Raw genomic sequence first — 15,422 nt, 5'->3', positions numbered from 1 at the left:
GTATGATAATCCTTCCAACAAGTATTGCTATCACTCATTTAGAGATGAAAAATCAGAGGCTCTGTGTTTGGATGGCTTGCCCAAAGTTGCACACCTGACTGGTGTGGAGAGCTTAGATGACAGCTGATCTTATCTTATTTCAAAGCCCGAGTCCTAACCTCTAGACTCTCCCAAATTATTTCGAATACTCTGGTAGCCATAATTTGGAATATGGCCTTACACTTACCAGTGAATGGGGAAGCAACCCAAGGATTGAACAAATAAAATATGGGAGATTCCTTGGCGACAGGGCAACCTCTCCCAATTCACGAGTGTGCAGTGTGGGCCGTAGTCTGGTCCTTCTCTTAGGGGGAGGTACAGTGAATCACTCAGGTTCCTCTGCCCCAAACCATGGTTAGAATCCCTACCAACCTTTCCCACACCAGTTCCCCACCCCCTGCCCTCTTCTTTCTGTTAGAACCACGCTGTGTGGGAAAGGCCTGTGAGTTTTAGGGGAAGTTCCCCGAAAGAGCAGACAGATGTCCCTTGAACAGATTGTCAACGGGCTTGGTTCCCTGTTCCCACAGTCTCATGTCTCTTTAAAAAAAAAAAAAAACTTTTAAAATATAGTTGCATTGTAGAAAACACAGATAACAGAAAGGAAAATGGAAAGCATTCATCTCATCACTAATAAATAACCACTGTCCCCATCTTGGCATCTCTCTCTCCGCCCGCTGCTGGGAAAGAGTCTAAGAAACAAAGCTTAATTGTTGCCTTTGGGGAGGTGTGTGTGTGAGACGTTTACATTGTGCCTGCTATTTAAGCCACTGAAGTGTTCAAAAGACTCAACAATACTAACTTTGTAATTTAGGTAATATAGGGGATGTTTATTAAATCTATAAACAATGAATAAATGCTCAAATAAAAATGTTTTTCAAAATGGTGTTCATTAAGTGCCTTTTAATAAGCCAGGTACAAAAGACGATGCAGATAGTGGCCAGTCCTGTTTTCCACTAGCAGAAGCCCTTCGGACCTGCAGGAGTAGCCAGGTGAAGGACATGAGGTGAGTGACTGCGACCTGGGAGAGGGTGATGAAAGCCACCGTAGAACATGCCAGAAAGACCCAGGAGGGGCCAGAAACATGGGAGTGACAGGAGCACAAATGCCTCAGAGGCTTTAGCGCAAGGGGCTGCATGGGGCAGATGGCAGGATGGCCACCTGTGCTCAGCCAGAGCCTCCTTAACCCCAGATGAAGGCGAGAGGGACCTGGGCAAAAGGGCAGGAAGGGGCTTAACTGAGGGTCTCAGAATGGAGTGGAGGAGGGAAAGGGAGAAAAGGCTTCACTTCTGGAGAGGACTGAGAGGTGAGAAACGGGCACCTGCCCCGTCCCCATGATCCAAAAAAGTCTGAAACTGTCCGACCAATCCAGATGACGATAAAAGACGCCGGAGGGCTGGAGAGGGCAGAAGGCAGTACCGGTCTGCCTCCCCGGGCGCAGCCTGGAGCTGCTAATCTGACACCCAGGGGGCCCACGCGGGATCCCGTGGCTGTGAAGAGAGATGGGGTGAAAGTCGCCGCTGGAAGCCACCACAGGCGGGACAGAGCTGCGGGGATGCCACCAGCGGAGCCTCCACACGGCAACCCCAATGTCTGCAGGGCGCTGCCCAGCGTGAGACGCAGAGAAGGGCTCCGTGCGCCCACCCCCAAGGTCACGTGCGTGCAGGGAGGCGGGGCTGCTCAGGAGAGCGGCCACCTACCACTGGGACATCAGCTCAGCCATTGGTCAGGCCCCTGCAGGGAAGCTCTAAAAGCCCTGCACACCAGCAGCGCCCCTGCCTAGTCGCCCGGGAGACCCCGCCGCGGGGCCCCCGGGTGCCGTTGGAAGGCGTTGGCCGAAGGTGGGCGCACGGCCTCATGCTGCTGCACGGCCGCCAGCAGGGAGGCTGTGTAGGCTGGAGACTCAAAAACCTCAACTGCTGCCCAGGCCTTGAACTGTAGCAGAGCCATATATTCTTGTGGTGACAGTGGCCTTAGGAAAACAATTCTGTCTCTAGGATGATTAGGTCGGAGCTGCACAAGCCTTCTTAAATAATGCAACTGGCCTATGAGGTGGCCTTGGGGGAACCGCTGGAATATTTCAAACCTTGTCTTGGGCAGGCGGTTATACCGTGGATGTTAAATTGGGTTAAAATTGGTAGTTACACCCATAAATACTGAATTTGAGCTGATTACTTTTCTTTAGCTCAAGGCTGGGGATTTTTAGTCAACTTTTATGCCTGCAAGAGGGGAGCAGACATGCTTCCTGGTATGAGTGATGGCCTTGGGACCACCGACACCAATTTAGTGAAACCTACAACCGGTTAGGGTTCCACCGACTCAGCCTCTGCATCCACATTCCTGTTCCCACCAGACAAACCTAGGGGTTCCAGCTATCCAGGCCATCCCTGTTTTCCTTCTGTTCCTTTCTTTCCCCTATCAAAGCCCTTTCATCCTCTCATCTCTTAGGATACAACAGTGTAACCCCTCTTCCGCTTCTTACTAGACTGGAGGAAAACTAATTCCCCAAATGACTTTTAAGTCACTTTGATGTCTTTGGAGAAGTCGCTGAACAGTTAAGTGTGCTGTTAGGTTCAAGGGATTAAACAAAAGACTCTTGCCCTCTGTGAGTTCCCTCCCCAGTGGGAGAGTCCACTGCTCTCTTAATTAGTGCAGGTATTCTGGCTGTAGGTTAAGTGGGGTGTGTGAGCTGCATGAAGGCTCTGAAGTTCGTCTGTTAACGAGGCAAACATTTGTGGTGGTCCTAAGTTGGAGCCCTGAAATGACATTAGATTGGATCTGGGTGTGGGCTCTCCAGAGTTGCTGGGCATTGTGGGATTGCCGGCGGTGGGATCGGGGTGTTTGTTTTTCCTGAGAGCAGGACTGGGGAACTAAAATAGACACCACCTGGGGAAGTACGGAAGGCTGCCTTTAAGGTCCTGTGGTCGGGGCCCTCTGAGAACTTCTTTTAAATTAGGCTAAGCCTGTGTAGGAATGTTCACTTCCATGGCAGCAGTAATTAGAAAAGACTTAATCACCGTCCTCAGGGACCCAAAGGAAAAGAGGGTGGCACGTCACTGCTGATACTCATTCCTGACCTAAGGGACGCATGTGGAATGAGAGGAAGATGACTTCTTCCTTTCTTCTGTATCTCTGTAAGTGGGCCTGGAAGATAGAAACAATATTGCAGAGATAATGGAACAGCAGTCCAAATGCAATTTTAAGGGCTCTTAAGAATTTGGGATCCAATCTTGAGATTGAATACCTTTTGGGATTCAAGGTCTGGCAAGTGGTGTCAGAGTAGCGGGAGTCTTTGGTTGAGAAGGAGGCATCATATTCATTGTTAGGCAGGTAGTCACTATAAATGGCATCTCCATGGCCTGCGTAGATCCTCTCCCTGACAGGAAGGACACTGGAGGTATAATGTCAGTTATACATCCACATTCTAAACTGGAAAGGTGTTTTTTGACGGTTTGCTTCTTTGATCTCTTAGCTCTCCCCTCCATGTTAGTATCACCCAAGTGCCTAAAATTAGCCTGTGCTGTTGTGCTCACACTGAAAACCTGCCCTCTGTGCTGCTAGGCTAGACTAAGTGGGAAAGAGTGTTGGATTTTGGTGGGAACCTTGGGTTGAATTTGTAAGGATCCTGAGTTTTGTCCCTTCCTCTAATTGTGAGATCATCTGAGGGGGCCAGAAACTTTTGGAACCCCGATGAGAGCTGGGAAGAGGGAGTTTGCAGAGGCATCAGCTCTGGGGGAGATGAGACTATGATCAGAAAACGGGGTAGGGACATGAGGTGCATGTCAGTGGCGCTGAGCAAAGACTTGTCCCCAGCCTTAGGGTGCTAGTCGGGGTCTTTGATGTCACTCAAAACAGCACCTGGAGCTGCTGCTTTGGAGCAGTCTGCAGAAAGACAAAGCACCAGGTGTCCCCGTGTTGAACGAGGAGACATACCCTTGAAAGCATCAGTTCTTAGGTTCATGGTAACTAGAAGAGCTTTCTGGGCAACTCTGAAGAAACCAGAGAATAGGTTAGAAAACACATGAATGGAAATGTCTTGTCTTTTGTGATAAGGCAAGGGAATTATGTGTGTTTACTGGACCCATGGGCCTTGCTTTTGTGGGCCACCTCTTTTTGGCTGTTACTTTCCTTTTCATCATTTTGAGGTATTCTTCTTTTTAGCCTTTCTTTCCTTTTCACTTACCTTAGCTCTGTTGACCCTTACCATAAAGGAAAAATACATGAGGCCAAGAAGGATGACAAAACTAGAGCAAGCAAAGGAGAAACCAAGAAAATCATAGAGAATAAAAGTGTGAGGGAATTTAGACTACAGCAACAGAGGAGAATAATTAGGGGGAAAAAGCCAGAGAACATTTGATTTGGGTAGAAGTTATATGAAAGGAAAGATAAATGAATACTGAGGAAAGGGCAAAGGCTAAGAAGAGGAGTGGGCAGCAAGGGCAGAAACATAAAAGAAACCCATAGACGAAACAGGGAAAAACTAAACCTCCTTCCCTCTGTCTCAACTTTGCTTCTTTCCTCCCTCCCTTCCTTCTTACAAACACTTGAGTGTTGACTACATGCCAAGTACTATCTAGGTACTGAGGATAAAAGATGAACAAGAGGGCTTCCCTGGTGGCGCAGTGGTTGAGAGTCCGCCTGCCTATGCAGGGGACACGGGTTCGTGCCCCGGTCCGGGAAGATCCCACATGCCACGGAGCGGCTGGGCCCGTGCGCCATGGCCGCTGAGCCTGCGCGCCCGGAGCCTGTGCTCCGCAACGGGAGAGGCCACAACAGTGAGAGGCCCGCGTTCTGCAAAAAAAAGATGAACAAGAGTCCTTCGCTGCTCTAGAAGAGCTCATATGTAGTGGGGAGATAATGTCATGGCTGACTGTAGAGTGTGGGGTGAGAAGTGGGTTTCTAAGAACTCCCTTTTCTATGTGTAGGTAAGGAGGGGGCTAAGAAAACGAAGACCCACCCCCTAGAATGTGTTTGAAGTTCTCTCTTTATAATTGCTACTGGACTGAGGGTGGAAGATCAGCTGACATACATGGTCTAAGCATTCAGACTCTCCTCATGGCTTCTCTTGGCTTGGTATGTGCGGTGGTGGTACAGGTACCGAGCAGAAGTCTGAAGTGAGTCAAGGATAGGATGCTTCCCGTGACTGGGTGATACACCTACAGGCACGGTGGGAGGGGTGACATTATCACCTCTCCTTTCCCTGAAGTACCTCTGTGTTGTTGTTCAGCTGCAACTCACCTTGGGCTCTTGCTTGGCTGTCATGCTATGTGCAAAATAGGGTAAAAGAAGTTATGAGAAAATTGGAAAATACAAACAAAGAAGAGTGAAGAAACATCTTTATCCCAAAATAACAAAAAATAAGCTGAAGAAAAACATTTTGGTATCCAATTTATGGGTCCCTGAAGTCCAGGAAGCCCAAGGGCCAGAGAAAACGTACCACTCTTGTAGAAGAGACCACCAGTATTTAAGGGTTGGTTAAGGGTCTTTGCTGAGGCTGGGGGTGGGACAGAACAGAAAGACCCTAGGTTTTCACTCCTTGATGGGAGAGCCTTTTGGGGGGAGGTACTTTTTTGTAGGTATTTAAGATCTTCCATATCCTTACAGATGGAGGGTACAGAGAGTTTCCAGAATGGTAGCCTTCTGAGACAGTAAAGGTTTCCTATATATCTAGGTTTAGTTTTATAAAGCAGACATTGAAAAGTAGCTGAGAGTTTCCAGAATTTGAGGGGAACAAGGTTAGAAGGTTATGACTGGATCTGGAAACTCTTTCCTACACGGTCTATTTTCAAGGCATTAACTTCTGTTGAAATGAATGGGAGAAGCCAGAGTCCAAAAGACTCTGGAACTAAGGTACTGAGTTGGGTGGACACTCTAGCCCATAGACACAAAGTAGGGTGAAGGACATTGGCTGTACTGCTGTCATTTTACCAAATATTTTGAAGAGTGTTTTGTGTACCAAGTCCTGTAGTGATGGACAGTGCTTTAAGTTGGACAGATACCTTTACTAAAACAACAGCACTGCCATATTTTTCTCATTTGCCGTGGGCCTTTGAAAACTTTCAAAAAATTGCCACAGTCCTTGGACAGCATTTAATTTCCATTGATCCAGCCCAGCAACAATGGCATGAAGTCACAGAGTTTCCCCATCTTCATTTCTTTGAGCAGATGGCCAAAGGAGGAGTTCTGGGTCATCAAGAGTATGACCAGTGACCTTATGGAGATTCTGAAATCTCTGACTTACGGATTGGTTAGGGATTCTCACCCTCCTTTCCCATAGGTGTTTATGGCCATTTAGCAAATTTCCCAGCATCTTAATCTTTCTATGACGTTTGCAAATTTTTTCTAGCTCTCATATCCCCGTTTTGGTGTATGTTCTGCCTTTTCCAAGATGTTATCGGCTGTCCTCCCAGTTAACTTTCAGCTGTTCTTGGGGAAAAGATAACTCCTAACTACAGTGAAAAACAAAAAGAGAAACAAACCTGTGTGTCTTACCACTTCTGGCATCTGGTTTTGTTTTCTTTTGTTTTCCTTTAAATGGGGTTTACTGTCTGGACTCCAAAGCCTGCAATTCTAATGACATTCTTTCTGGTATCCCTGCCTGGGAGTAATGCCTGGAGAGTACAACCATAAATAGCATGATAGGTGCCAATCTGTAGTCTCTTATAGTCCCCTCATACTCGTTGTTCAATTTTAAAAAGAACAACTTGTTCAAAGGGGTTGCCCGTGAGTTTTCCCTGGGTAGAACTTTGATTCCAAAACAGAAAATATTAGATGTGAAGATGTTTTTGAACAGGGAACAAAAAGCCTGTGTTCTAGTCCTCGCTGCCTACTATTAGCCATGTGAACTTTGGCACATCGCCAGATTTCTTTGGGTTGTGGCTTACTCATAGGTAAAATTGGGATATTAATCCTCAATTGGGTTGAGGATTCATCCTCAACAGGATTGTTTTGAGGATTAAACGTGCTCTATAATCTGTCATACTACATAAATATTTGCAAATTTTTGTTAGGATTTAAGAGCTATTTAAAAATATTCCCTGGGGCTTCCCTGGTGGCGCAGTGGTTGAGAGTCCGCCTGCCGATGCAGGGGACATGGGTTCGTGCCCCGGTCCGGGAGGATCCCACATGCCGCGGAGCGGCTGGGCCCGTGAGCCATGGCCGCTGAGCCTGCGCGTCCGGAGCCTGTGCTCCGCAACGGGAGAGGCCACGACAGTGAGAGGCCCGCGTACCACCAAAAAAAAAAAAAAAAAAAAAAAAAAAAAAAAAAATTCCCTGGCCACATAGTAGACATGCTGACATTTCTGCTATCAGATTAAAGAGTGTCACTGTCCTGTATTGCATAGTTAAATCATTGGAGCCAAATTTTATGTTTCTATGTAAATATTTTTGGATGGAGAGGATCCATAGCTTTCATCAGTTTCCTAAAGGGGGTCCATTGAGGATCCATAGCTTTCATCAGTTTCCTAAAGGGGGTCCATTGAGGATCCATAGCTTTCATTCGTTTCCTAAAGGGAGTTCATTGCCCTAAAAAGTTAAAATTCAGTGCTTCAGAAATGGAAAGGTGGATTCAGTAACAGAAATTTATTGCTTCCAGAAGGTCCCTGTTAACATGTCCGCAGTAGTAGTTGCCATGTTTTCTAGATAGTGAAATTCTTAATGCAGCCTGATGACTATACAGAATATTTGAAATCAGGACTGAAAATCTTGGACATATGGTCATGGTAGCAATTAGATTATCCAGTTGCCTATAGTGTAAGGGTGGGTGTAATACAAATTATTAACTATATGGCCCTACAAAAGTCACCTTCCCTCATGGAAGTAAGAGATTTGACCTTGAAGGTTTCCAGAATTCCTAGGTTGAATTCTCTAGGAAAGTGAGACCAAAGTTGGACTTCAATGGAACCCTACTGTGGAAAATATGAACCAGGCTTTGTGGAAGAGGAAAAAGAGGGAGTGTCAGAGTGAGGAGGAGGGACAGAGCATCCAAGGAGCCCACCCTCGATAAAGGTGGGAAATGCGGGCCTGCTGAGGTGAAGAACCAGAGCAATCAGGGCAGGAAGAGGGCTTTACTTAAGACAAAAGACTCTGAGGGACCAGAGGCTCAACCTCCACCCTTCTCCATGGGACTGACTTGTCAGAACACAAGCTGTTCCTCAGTGAGCGAACACATCTTCTTCCCTGCACTCTCAGAACTTCCATTTCTCACGGGAGCAAATGCCTGGAGCCTTCCCACTTTCTACATCAGGAGTTTTGGCTACTTCCAGAAAATGCTTCTCTACAAATGCCTCAAGACACAAGTCATAGGGATGGCAAGGCTGTTTGGAGGGGTTAGGAGAACCTCATATCTATACTTCAGGGTGGATTGGAATCCCCACCCCCACATGAGGAATTTTAAGCATAAAACCTTTATATTTTTAAACTCCTATCAGTACATTATTATTAACTAAAGTCCAGGGCTTCCCTGGTGGTGCAGTGGTTGGGAGTCCGCCTGCCAATGCAGGGGACACGGGTTCGAGCTCTGGTCCAGGAAGATCCCACATGCTGCGGAGCAACTAAGCCCGTGCGCCACAGCTACTGAGCCTGTGCTCTAGAGCCTGCAAGCCACAACTACTGAGCCTGCGTGCCACAACTACTGAAGCCTGCGCACCTAGAGCCCGAGCTCTGCAACAAGAGAGGCCACTGCAATGAGAAGTCCACGCACCGTGGCGAGGAGTGGCCCCCACTCGCCGCAACTAGGGAAAGCCCACGTGCAGCAACGAAGACCCAACAACGAAGACCCAATGCAGCCAAAAATAAATAAATAAACTTATTAAAAAAAAACAAACCAAAAAACTAAAGTCCATGGTTTACATTAGGTTTCACTATTTGTGTTTGTTTAAAAAGCTGGGTCGAGGCTATTTGTGTGCGTGGGATGACTGGCTCATCCTGTGTATATTTAACAGCCAAAGAAACTATCAAACTGTTCTTCGAATTGATGGTACCGCTTTACATTCCCACTAACAGTATATGAACACTCTATCTTCACCAACACTTGACATAATCTTTTTAATTTTAGCATTCTGGTAGATTTAGAGATACCTCATTGTGGTTTAAATTTGCAATGCTCTAATGACTAGTGATGTTGAATATCTTTTTCTTGTGTTTATTTTCCATTTGCATATTTTCTTTGAAGTGTCTGTTCAAATCTGTTGTCCCCCTTTCCACTTTTTATTTGAGTTTCAAGAATTTTAAAAATCTAGATATAGGCCCTTTATCAGATATGTTATATCTGATATTTTCTCTCAGTTTGTGTCTTGTCTTTTCATCTAACGGTGTCTTTTAAAGAGCAGAAATTTAAAGTTTTGATAAAGTCTAGTTTATCAGTTTTTTTATGTATTGTCTTTTTGGAGGAGTATCTAAAAAAATTGTAGCCTAACTAAAGGTCACAAAGGTTTTATTTTGTTTTCATCTAGAAGTTTCATAGTTTTAGATTTTACATTTAGGCCTATGATTCATTTTGAGTTAATTTTTATATGTGGTAAAAAAAAATAGTATACAGTACTTTAAAAATATGGCTCAAAGTTAACTTTTTTTTGGCATATGGAGACCCAGTTGTTCCAAAACCATTTATTGAGAAGACTGTTGTTTCTCCACTGCTTTGCAACTTTGTCAAAGATCATTTGTTAATATACGAGTGCTTCTATTTCTGGACTTTCTATTGTGTTTCATTGATTAATTTTTTGATCTTTATGCCAATATCATGTTGTTTTCGTTACTACGGTAGCTTTATCATAAGTCTTGAAATCAGATAGTATTTATTAGTTTTCTGACTTCTTTTTCAAAGTTGTTTTGAATCTTCTAGGTCTTTTGCATTTCCATATGAATTTTAGAATAAGCTCAAAAATTGCTTACTGGGATTTTTATTAGGGTTACATTGAATCTATAGCTCAGTTTTAGGAGAATCACCATCATAATACTGAATCTTCTGAACCATGAAACCATGGAATAGCTCTCCATGTTAGTTAAGTCTTTAATTTCTTTCAGCAATGTTTTGCAGTTTCAATTATAGGTCTTGTACATCTTTTGTCACATTTATCCTAAGTAATTCACATTTTTTAATGCTCTTGTAAATGGTTTTGTTTTTTAAATTTCAACTTTCTATTGTTTGTTACTGGTTTTGACAAATATAATTGATTTTTGGATATTGATCTTGTATCTTGCAAATTCACTAAGCTCACTTATTAGTTCTAGTAGTTTTTTTGAAGACTCCATCAGATTTTCTATACAGAAAATCCTATTATCTGTGAACAAAGACAGTTTTATTTCTTTTCCATTCTGGATGTCTTCTCGTTTTCTTGCCTTATTGTACTGGTTAGATACTCCAGTACAGTTCTGAATAGAAATGGTGAGAGAGAACATGTTTTTCTTCTTCCTGAACTTAGGAGGAATGCATTCACTTTTTAATAATTAATTAAATATGATGATAGCAGTAGATTTTCTTAGATGTCCTTTATCGTATTAAGGAAGTCCTCTTCCTTTATTAGTTTGCTGACCATTTTAAGTCAGGAATGGATGTTGGATTTTTTTTTTTTTTTTTTTTTTTTTGGTACACAGGCCTCTCACTGTTGTGGCGTCTCCCGTTGCGGAGCACAGGCTTCAGACGCACAGGCTCAGCGGCCATGGCTCACGGGGCCCAGCTGCTCCGCGGCATGTGGGATCTTCCCGGAGCGGGGCACGAACCCCTGCCCCGTGTCGGCAGGCGGACTCTCAACCACTGCGCCACCAGGGAAGCCCTGGATGTTGGATTTTATCAAATGTCAAATGGTTTTTCAGAATCCTCTGAGATTATGTATTGTTGTTGTTGTTTTGAAAAAATAAACTAGCTCTGTGGACTAGAAAAATTTAGGAACAGAAAGTTAGTTTTTTTATAGTGATACCTTTGTTTTATGATTCCCTAGAATAGCAGTCAGCAAACTTTTTCTGTAGTAAATATTTTTCTGTAGTAAATATTTCAGATAATATTTTAGGATTTGCAGGCCACATACAGTGTCTGTCACTCCTTCGTTTTTGCTTTTTAACATTCCTTTAAAAAATAAACTATTCTTAGCTTACTTTCTAAAATTTTGGTCTGACCACCTGAGCTGAAAACAGTTTTTACATTATTACACAGTTGGCTATATGGTTGTAAAAAGAAGCAACTGCACCAGCGACAAAAATGTATACGGCTATCAAAGCCCAAGTTATCCACCACTATTAGCTCTTTACCCCAAAAAACTTTGCTAATCTCCTATTCTACAATGTTGTTACAAAATACTTTTCAAGGAGCATTACATTTCACATACGGTATATGGCCCAGATTAAATTAAACCAAGAGTGGCAGCTTCTCCTCATCTGTAATCCTACTCCTTAAACTGGGAATTTTTTTTAAAAAACAGCGTGATTATTAAAACATGTGGCATGAAGAAGCGGCTGGTAATGTCAATTTCATTATTAGTCTGGAAATTAATTGATGGTAACTATGCACGATTTCTCAGACATTGGAAGACTTGGTTCCTTGGTTTAGACGCAGCACTGGCTGAGACTTGGTTCTTTGGAAACAGACCAGGTATAGTCTTGATTGGCTGGGTGTTGAATACCCACTTTAAGTACATTTAAAACTGACACATAGCAGTAATTATATTCCAGGCATTGTTTTAAGGGTTTTATCGTCTGGGCTTGTTTCCTTGTCTGCAAAATGGGGATGATAATGATACTAATAATACCTTCCTCACAGAGTTGCTGAGGGGACTACTTCTGTTTAAGTAACTTATCTAAGATGCTCATACAGGTGGAAACAGTGTCTGGCTCTTAACTCTGTACTGTGCTATTTCCCTAGTGCATTGAGTTCTCCTTTCTCTGCTTCCTCACTTTACCATCTGGTCTTCCTCTCCAGAGATCTTCTAGGTTGTCCCAAAGACTGAAAAGTTCCATTGATACACAATTTAGTGAAGTACAAGATTTATAGTAGTTTTTAAGCAGTGTCCAATTTTAATTTGCAGTACAAAACGATGTTTTATTAATCGTCATTTAAATCTTGATTTAATATCTCTTCAAGAATTCAAAACCCTATGAGTGAGGAGGGCCAGAATATTTTACAGGAAGAACGAAAGAGACAAGAAGTATGAGATTAAAGAAACTAAGAACTAGAAAAGCTTCCACCCTTTTCTTTTCCTCTTACCTGAAAAGGAAATTTGGAGGTAGTCAAAGAGCTTTCCCTAGTTTAGCTTCACTTGGATCGATTTTAATTAGTTTGTGTTTTTTTAAAGGAATCTCTCTGGGGTAACCATCGACTGCATGTTAATTATGACGCAGACTACTTTTAAAGGTCAAGAAACAAAATAACCAAAATCAAAATGACATGTCATTCATTATAAACTATATTCATTCATTCCTTATAATGTGCACATCCCCAGGGACACTGATTTTCTTCCTTGGGAATGGGCTGGGATGCGTCTGTCAGTCTGGGATACTCCGTTCCACACAGTTCCATAGTACGGAGTCACTCCTGGGGCTAGTTTTCCATCCACTGTCCTGGGCCAGGCCTGGTTCAGTTCTCCCACAGGTTCATGGTTCTGGGTTTTCCCCTTTCAATATAAGTGCATTGTTCTCTCATCAAGCCCCTAGTTGTATGGCTTCGTATATATACCAATTAAGTAGTGTGGGTCTCTTTTTGCCTGGCAAGGGGCCCAGCATTTGACATATAAGGGCATAAGCGAAAGCTACACTATTATCAGGCTACAGCCTTTTCACTTTTTCTTGAGTTTTCAGGGAACTCATGTACTTTCCCATGTGCCTAAAGCCTTTTTCTTTTACCCAGATTTGTCCTTTCCCAAGTACCCAGGCTCTGAAGTGGCAACTGTTACACTAACTATATTTAAAGTTGTTGGTTACTCAAATTCATTGTCTACTTAAAGTAGCTTCAGTTCCATCTCTCAAGAGATGTATCTACTTCTTGAGGGGGAGGGATTCTACTGTAGAAGTAATACATCTTCATTTTGATAAATCTAGAAAATACAGACCAGCAGATAGAGAAAGATTAGAATCGTCTGTAATCCAACCATCCAGAGTCAACTTGCTGGGAACATTTTAGTGGATATCCCCACAGTGTTTGCCACATATACATTTTTCTCTTTCAGAAATGAGATCATTTCGTACAATTCTGTCTTAGAGACATTTTTCTTTTAATTTTTCTGAGCTTATACTCTTCTACGACATTGATTTTTAATGGTCTCTCACATAAGTGTGCTTTAATTTATTAGCAAATCTTCTGTTGTCCACAGGTCCCATTCCAGGAGGATTTTCATGCGGCAGGTGAATGGACACCAACTGGGGACTAGAGACACTGAGAACAAGGGCCCCCTGATACGATGTTTGGCTGTCTCCTGAGTGGGAGGGCAAGTGTGCTTTTTTGGTCAAGTATGGGATATTTGGGTTCTGTCATGTGAGGTTTCTTTGAAACTGTGCATTTCCACTCATGAAACAAACGGTGCCATAGTATGCCCAGCACCAAAGTGTGTACATGTCTTATTGAAACCTGCTTGAGGTATGTGGTGTCTCACAACGTAAATACTTCAAAGTGATGCTAGAGCATTATTAGAAAGTGGACTTTTACTGACATATGATCTGACGAAGCATTTATTTGTGCGAAACACCTTTCAAAAAGGACACAAACTGAATAATACTTAGTACTTTATGTATTAGATGAGGTTTTTTTCATACTATTTAGGTTACAAAAATGTCATATAATTTGAAGCCCTCGCTTGTAAAGGGCAGCAAGAAGTGTTATGTGTTAACCATTGGAGGGTCCCTCACTATTTAGACTGTACCAAGACCCAAAGTCTTAAATTTGAGAAAATAGGGGAACGTGGGCAGCTTTGTTCTTTAGTCCACTGGTTTGCTTTGAAGATGCCTGAACTCCACTGACCCTGGGCTGGGCTGCCTACAGTGAACTTACTTCACTGCAGCTCTCAAAAGTTATGCTCATGGTATACAGCCTCCGATGGGGCCGTTATGTTTTCTCCCTTCCCACATGCCTCTGCTTCAGGGATGCCAAATGTGAGTAGAGTGATGATATTAGCCACGATCAAAACTGGAAAGCCCAGCTACCTCAGTGGATCCAGAATCCATCTTTTCTTCAACTTGGACAGTTCATCCTTAGAGCCTTATTGGATCTCTGTCATCCAATCAAACAAAGTGGTGAAGAAGTTGGGGCGGGGGGTGTTCCTTCAAGCTGGCTGGAAACATGCACATAGTTTCATTTCAACTGTGAGCCAGAAAATATGACTCAAGACAAATGTCAGACTGCACTTCTGTAGAGAGAGAGCCTGTCAACTCTTCTTTTATTAAAACACCCCAGTCAGCTGTCTTAAAAAAGATCGCCTTTACAGCACACGGAACTTTAAAGAGTAGAAGGCACAAGGGACATGGCAGATTATACTAACAGTAATTGAATAAATTGTATTTAAGGGAAATGCTAATTGCAGAGAACATCTGGCATTTTAAGAGGAAAAATTTCTCTAAGATGAACCAACTTTTATCCTTTATAACGTTTATTGTGGAGAAGGAAAAATATTTTCATAGCCCTTTAAATTTCCTTAAGGAGCAACTGCTGTTCTTTAGCAAATTTGGGAAAGCTTCAGGGATGAGGGCCCTGGGAAAATTGGTGAGCTTTCATGTTTCCCTAGGGAAAGAAATAGATTTGCATAGCTTTCTCCAAAAGCAGAGATGTAGAGGCGATCTCTGGTTGCTCTGCAGTGGACAGTTGATTCGGTTCCTATGACAATTCCTGTCTGTGTCCCAGCACTGAAGCAACCCCGTCTTCTCAAGTTGACTGGAATGGATATTGCTGACAGTAGTAATAGCAACAAGAATAATGTCCCACTTTTGTTTGCTGTGTGACTGAACCTGGCTGTTGTCATGTATCTCTAAAGTCCCAGGTCAAATATGGCTCTTTCCTGTAGTGTTTTCTGTCTTCCCAAACAAAACTGACCCTCTTTGGGTTTCCCAAAACGCTTGTCTTATACCTCCAATGCCTTGACTCAATAGTCCTGTTTTCTCTCTGAAACTAAGCTTTTTGAGAGCAGAAACTAAAACTCATCTCTGATTTTGCAGTACCTGGTGGCAGGTTGTGAACTAAATTGTTGATGTGACATCTGTCTTTGGGGGTTGTCACCCAAGTTTCTCAAGGACTACCCTTTACCTCGTGCTTTGTCCCTGAAATGCCTGTGACCGTCTGCTCCTAGATTCTTCACTCTTGGGCAAGGCTTCTCAGGCTTCCTCTGGAGACATCAGAAATAGCAAATACTTGCTAGCTTATACCTTTCAAGATCTGGAGATTTGGTGCAATCTGAAACTTCTTGGAGTTTCAT

Source organism: Leucopleurus acutus (genome assembly GCF_964270905.1).
Source record: "Leucopleurus acutus genome assembly, chromosome: 1".
Lineage (NCBI taxonomy): Eukaryota > Metazoa > Chordata > Mammalia > Artiodactyla > Delphinidae > Leucopleurus > Leucopleurus acutus.
Note: the sequence above shows the minus strand (reverse complement) of the source record.